Source organism: Silene latifolia, chromosome 9 (assembly GCF_048544455.1).
Source record: "Silene latifolia isolate original U9 population chromosome 9, ASM4854445v1, whole genome shotgun sequence".
NCBI lineage: Eukaryota > Viridiplantae > Streptophyta > Magnoliopsida > Caryophyllales > Caryophyllaceae > Silene > Silene latifolia.
The window spans coordinates 162100196-162107517 of NC_133534.1; the positions used below are offsets into that span (position 1 = coordinate 162100196).

The 7322-nt window shown below is 40.7% G+C and overlaps 1 non-coding gene across 1 annotated transcript; it reads left to right on the top strand.

Annotated features, from left to right (window-relative positions):
* The first annotated feature begins 6486 nt into the window (after window positions 1–6486).
* Window positions 6487–6592, top strand: LOC141603260 (small nucleolar RNA R71). The gene has a single exon (XR_012525150.1). It is a non-coding gene; the product is annotated as a small nucleolar RNA R71 (small nucleolar RNA).
* Window positions 6593–7322: the final 730 nt, after the last annotated feature.

Here is a 7322-nt window from a genome sequence, read left to right on the forward strand (position 1 = left end):
CTCCGCCCCTTCAACTCACAACAAGACAACCATGAGGTAGGATGCCTTCTTGCAAGGCAAGGTGGGTCTTGCCAATGGCGACACATCCAAACATTAAGCACACAAAATCAAATAATGGATACATCTACAAAAGAATAGCCACTTTCCTCATCTAAGTGTCGGAAATTATCTACAAGGGAAGCAATTCAAGGGTACACACTCCTTCATAGATGCAATTTCTTCAAACTACTAAGCCTAGAAGGATACCAATAAATCACCTCCAAGTTGTGTCAAGCTAGGGTACCTTTGTCCTCAATCGTTAAATGCTTTTGTCAAGAATAGACTCCCTATGGTGTTAGAAACACTGGAGGATCGCGGAATTCCCCTTCTTGCCTAGACGAGAAGAAGGGTCGTCCCCTCTCTACCAGGCACAAAAATGGATACGATGGATAAAGGGATCAATAGATATTTGAGTTTCACTTTGGGAGTTTGCTTTTGTTTTTGTTTTTCCCCCCAATTTCTTGTGGCATTTAACATTTGAGAATACTTGACATTTTCAAAGTCACCCCATATGTAGTGAGGGTGGCTTATATTTGAAGCTTTAGGAGTTCTATTTTTGCTCCTTTTTTCATTTGATGCATTTTTTTTGCAAACTTTTTTTCACTTTTCATTTCATTGAACTCAAATTGATTTCTTTTTGTTCCCATTCTCTTTGATAACAAAAATGTGGTAGAACATGGATGATGGATGGATGCATGGTTTCAAGGGTCACCTTGGAATAAACGGTAGCCAAGGAGTTATCACACCACAAGGTACTCTTGACTAGGCCTTAATCCATGGGTCAAAGGATACTAGCATGACACATCCTAGGGTGTTTTACAAGTATTCTAACAAGCAAAGTCTTAAGAAGATAAAGGATCTACTAGGGACTATATACACTTGTCACACTTCCCAAGTAGACGGTTTCACAAAATTTTCTAACATGCAAACTACATGCCATGATGCAACTACCATATAAACATCCTAATGCAAATGATTCTACCAACTAATATGACATATAAACTAAATGCAAGTCCTAAGTTCACATTGTTATACCGCATTAATCAAAATAAAGCCACATAGTCATTAACATAAAGGGAAAAAAGGAGATTGGAAAGATCATACCATGCGGTCTTCAATATCCTCATGTCTCGGATGTGGCGTAGTCGATCAATGTGAACAAGGATAGAATAAATACAATATATACATGACTACACTACAAAGGAAATGAACTTGTTTTTGGTTTTTCAATTTTTTCAATTTTTTATGGTTTTTCAAATTTTTTGATTTTTTTGGATTTTTGAATAAAAGTTAAGTTAGAATTCCCCATCCCCACACTAATATGGGCATTGTCCTCAATGGCCAAAATGATGGGAAATCATGCAAGCATGATGCATGAATTCTACTCTAAATGCAAGCTACACTAATCTACACTACATGATGCATGGGTTTTTGTTTATGACGGAGAGCGTAATTTAGATTACCTCCCGTTGCGTATGCATGTACTTCCCCAAACCGAGTTAGACATTATTTCTAATGTCCTAAAGTTGGGGTAGTTAATGCACACAAGATGCAATGCATGAAACTAAATTTGTCATTTTGGATTTTCAAAAGTGGGAACAATGAAATAAGAACACCTCAATGGGGCCGAGGTGTTAGTCCTCTATGTTGCTAGGACTCTCCAACCATGATCAAGATAAAGTAAATAAAACAAAGAAAGAAATAGACAAACCTCAAGAGGGTAGGAGCCTCCAAAGCTTGCTAGTCTTTCACCATATCATCATTATCATCATCTTCCTCAATAGAAGTGGACTCATCACCACTTATCTCTTCACTTTCTTGCTCACTTTCTTCATCATCCTCTTCTTCTTCATTAGCCTCTTCCTCAATGCTATCAACAACCTCATCACCGACAACCTCATCGTCACCCGGAATCTCACCCCTAGATGCACTCGGAAAGATGACTTCCATATCCGCCCAACTAGGCAAAGGACATGAAGGATCAATTAGTCCTTGCCTAGCTAAATGAAGGGGGGTGGATATTGGGCTAAGTAAGCATCTTCCCGATCCTTAAAAGCTTGCTTGTGCATCTCTTGCATAAGTAGAGTCATGTAGTCATTGCTTGCTTTAACACCTTCGGTTTTGAACTCTTGATACTTGAATCGATAGGGTGGTGTGACAATTTCACCCCTTTGTTGACGGATGATGTATTCGGCTTCTTTTGAGAGGGGAAGAAGGTAGTTGGTCCGATGGACACTAACATGGCATATCTTGGAAGGCAAAGTAAAAGATCTAGCCTCATTGGTGAGCCACCCATACTTGGTGTCAAGAGGGTTATGAGTGACACACTTGTACTTGTTAATCATGGCATCCATGTCAATGAGATGACCCCCCTTTTTCGCCACATACTTGCTATCCTTGTTGAAATTCGGTTCAAAGTACTTAGCCAAAAGAGTGACTAGACCTCCATTTATAATAACGGTGGTGCCTTGCTTTCCACAATCAACATTTAGCCATCTTTCCACCAAAAGCCTTAGAGAATTGTAAGGCTTGGTGAATTCCCTTCCAATATTTAAGGCCGACTCAAGAAGAACACAATCGCGCTTGGTAAAGTGGTTAGTGTCTTTTCTTGCAATGATGGTACTCCCGATGACCTTGTGCCACACTCTAATGCCCGGATGGTGGACTAATAGAGCGCGACTAGCATGGTAGTTCTCAAATTTCCTTCCGGAAATCGCCTCCCAAAGAGGAGCAAGGTCATACTTTCCGGGATTCTTGAAATAACTAGGTGAATCGCTAAGACCCAATGCTTTACCCAATTCATCAAAGGTGATGCGCCTACTCACATTAGCAAGGCGGAACTCGATGTTTTCTCTAGTCTCTACCTTACTAACTTTCAAAGAACTAAATAATTCTAAGGTAAGGGAGGGGTATGTCAATTCTCTTGTAGCAAAACATTTTCCCAACCCCATGGCTTCAAAGAAGGCTTTCGTTTGTTCAAGGACACCCAACTTGTTCAAGGCATCTTCACATATGAATTTGGTGGATAGAAAGGATTTTCTAGCATACTTGGCAAATGTATCCCTATGGGAGTTAGAAATGAAAATTACCTCCGGATAGTTCGATAGTTGAGCAATTTCCGGAGTTGTTGATGTTGTTGCTTCCAAGGGAGGTTATTGTTGTTGAACTTCCAAGTTTGAGCTAGCTACCACCATAGCCAATGAGGCTTTCTTTGCTTGAAGACTCTTTTGTCTTGTTGAGAGTGCCTTTGCCTTAGGCGCCTTTGTTGCTCCTTTTGTCCTTGCCATTGATGATTTAACCAAGAAAAGAGTGAAAATCTTCCATTTCCAAGTATACCCAAATCGATTTTAAGGTGAAAGGCTTTGCCTTTATAATTTCAAAAATCGACTCAAAGGTTGAAGATTTTGGTGCTTGGTTTGATTTTTGTTGAAAGAGGAGTGATTAATTGTTTAAAACGAAGTTTTGATTTGATTTTGTTGAATGTGGTTGAGGAAATCTTGTTTTGGTGATGGAGAGGATGAGGGTTTTGAGTTTTGGGGTTTATGGGTAGTGTTTTGAATGAAGGAATGAAGAAATGAATGGGGGATGGGGTATTTAAAATACCCGAAAAATTTGACATAGCATGGGAAGACGGGCGTCTTTCTTTCGGGACGCTCGGATTCTGCCTGTTTTGGTTTGAGAATTCTCACCTAAAGATGGGCGTCTTTCAGCAAAGACGCTCGGATTTATCGACTGCGGGACGGGCGTCTTCTGCTGAAGCTGGGCGGATTCTCAGACAGTGAGATTACTTGTTTTTCACAGGCAAAAAGACGGGCGGCTTTCCTTTCAGGACGGACGAATTTCTGAAGACGAGCGTCTTCTAGACCAGGACGCTCGGATTCTTTAACAGTCCTAAAATTTAAATTGTCAGCTCAGAAGGACGGGCGGATTTCGACAAAGACGCCCGGATTGCCTGAAGAAGGGCGTCTTTCAGCAAAGACGCTCGGATTCTGCCCCTTTTACCCGGATTCAGTTTCATCCGTGCACTTGCATATCCCTTATCATTTTCCATTCTTCAAATCCCGTGTTCTTCATTGTAGGGGCACTACTACGGCATGAATAGCATAGGCAATTGCTATCCCCACACTAAGCTAAAGCACTACACATCAATTGAATCATTAATCCCTCCCTCACTTCTCTCAAAAATGATAATTATCTTTATCAAGGCATAAAAATCCAAAAATGACAAAAAAATGTAATGTAAGAATTAAAATGCGAGTTAGGGAGTTAGAAATATTTACAAATGGTGGTTTAGGGAGGACTCCACCAAACTCTCATCCTTAGTGAGATGTCATGGGGGCATGTCCAAGGTGTTGTTGATGTTGCTCAACACCTTGAAGAAGTAATCAAAAGCTTGTTCATTATCATGATAAAGGTCTTCGATAGACCTTTGCCCTTATTGTCGGTCTTGATCGATAGCATTACCAATATAGGGATTGAAAATCCCTTCAAACTCATCGTCCCAAAGACCACAAACTTCATCTACTTGATCACGAAAGATCTCTTGAGTTGATAGAGACAACTCTCCCACTTTCTTATCTTGGCCAATGAGGCCATCCTCTTCATTGCTTGACTTTGGTGAGCTTTTCGAGCTCTCTTTGTTACAATTTACTTCCTCTTTGAATGGAGCATCTTCAATTTTCTTCTTCCATTGGAATTCCGACTTCTTCCTATCATCCTTCAGGCTATAATGATCAACCATAAAACATGGTTCATGCAAACGGGGAGCTCTCATGGTCTTGTCAAAGTTTGAAAGTAATGCTCTCATCTCCCACTTCTAGAGTGAGCTCTCCATGCTTCACATCAATCACCGCACCCGCGGTGTGTAAGAAAGGTCTTCCTAGAATGATTGGAATGTTGGAGTCTTCTTCCATGTCAACAATGACAAAGTCCACCGGGATGAAAAATTTCCCAATTCTTACGGGAACATCTTCCCATATCCCTAATGGTGTCTTCATCGATCTATCGGCCATTTGGAGTGTGATATTGGTGCATTTAAGCTCTCCCATCCCCAACCTTTTACTCACCGAGTATGACATAACACTCACACTAGCCCCTAGATCACATAAGGCTTTGTTGATTGTGGTGTCGCCAATGGTACACGGTATTGAGAAGCTTCCCGGATCTTTGAGTTTTGGAGGTGAACTCCCTTGAAGTATTGCGCTACTCACCTTAGTGAAGGCGATAGTCTCAAGCTTCCGGATCGACTTCTTCTTTGTGAGGATGTCTTTCATGTATTTTGCATAGGCCGGCACGTGATTGATTAATTCCGTGAAAGGAATTGAGACTTCCAAATTCTTCACAATTTCCATAAATTTTCCAAGTTGGTCATCAAATTTGGGCTTGGCTTGACGACGCGGAAAAGGAAGTCTAATCACAATGGGCTCCTTCTCCTTGACCTTGTCTTTATTTTTCTTTGAAATTTCTTCTTTTGATGGTTCTCCATCCTTGGAGTTTGCACAATTTCATCTTTGTCACTAGCTTCCACAACTTCATCCTCAACTTGCTTCTTCGGTGCTTTATACCTTGTACCACTCCTCAAGTTAATGGCACTAACCGTTTCATGTCTTGGGGGATTACTTTGAGGTGGTAATTGCCCCTTTTGTCTTTGTGAGCTTGAAGATGCTAGTTGAGTCAATTGGGTTTCCAACATTTTGGTGTGAGCTAGGATGTTGTTGATGGTGATTTCCTTTGCTTGACTATCCTTTTGCATTTGAGTGAAAAACTCTTGTTGATTCTTTTGCATTTGGAGGACCGCTTTTTTAACATCAAAACATTGGTCATTTTGTTGATTGTATGGAGTTTGATTTTGGTAACCTTGGTTTTGGTTGTAAAAGGGTCTTTGATTTTGGTTTCTCATGGGAGGTGGGGTGTATGTTGGTTGAGGGTTTTGAACATTTTGGCTTTTGTGTGAGAGATTTGGATGGAATTTGGTGTTTTCATTGTAATAGTTTGAATAAGAGGTACCACTCTTGTATGCTTGGAAAGCATTCACTTGTTCATTTGTTCCCCTACATTCACCTTGGTCATGTCCCAAAGTTCCACAATTCTCACATATCCCACTTGGGATTGATGAAGATGCCGTCATGGCAAATACATGATGCTTTGGTGATTTAGAGGCTTCTTCAAGTCTAGCCATAGCTTTTTCAAACTTCAAATTGATGGTATCAATGTGAGCACTAAGTTGAGCACCCAATTGAGTAATGGAGTCCACTTCATGCTTTCCTCCTCTAGTAGCCTTGCGAGGTCTACTATATTGTGAGTTATGGACCGCCATTTCCTCAATTTTGTTCCAAGTTTGATTGTCATCAACTTCGGTGAACATTCCATTTGATCCCATGTTGAGAATGTTCCTTGAATCTTCATAAAGACCGTTCCAAAATTGTTGTACCAAGAACCACTCGCTAAGTGCATGGTGAGGACATGAGCGACAAATTCCCTTAAACCGCTCCCAAGCTTCATACAAAGATTCTTCATCCCTTTGCTTAAAGCCCGTGATTTGAGCTCTTAGCATGTTAGTCTTTTCCGGTGGATAGAACTTTTTGTAGAAAGCTAGAGCCAACTTCTTCCAAGAATCAATTCCGAGAGTAGCCTTATCAAGGCCTTTCAACCATTGTTTTGTGGTGCCAATTAGAGAAAAAGGAAATAAGACCCATCGAATTTGGTCTTGAGTTACACCGGTTTGAGAAATCGCATCACAATAGTCACAAAAAGTCTCCATTTGAGAATGAGGGTCTTCACTAGGCATCCCCCCAAATTGGCTTCTTTCGACTAATTGGATAAATGCGGCTTTGGCAATAAAATTTCTGGTTAGATGTTGTGGTGTGGGAGTACCATTGGGTAGGTTCTCCTCGGTGGGTACGGAATGTGATAAAAACTTAGGCATTGTGGATTGATTTTGTGTTGGATTTTATGTTGGGTTCTCCTCACCTTCTCTTGCAAAAGGGTTGATGAACTCAATAGTATTTGGTTGAATATCTACAACCTCACCAATACCTCTCAAAGTTCTCCTAGCAAGTCTCCTATTGGTTGTCAAAGTCCTTTCAATTTCGCGATCAAAGGGTAACAAGTCACCTTGTGACCTTCTAGACATGCAAAATATCAAACAACTCGAAAACAATTAGAACAAACCTTGAGGAGTTTTACTTCCCCAAGGCAAAGAAAGACACAACTAATAACAATATAGGAAAATCTAAATCAAGTTAACACCGTCCCCGGCAACGGCGCCATTTTTGGTCGGGTTT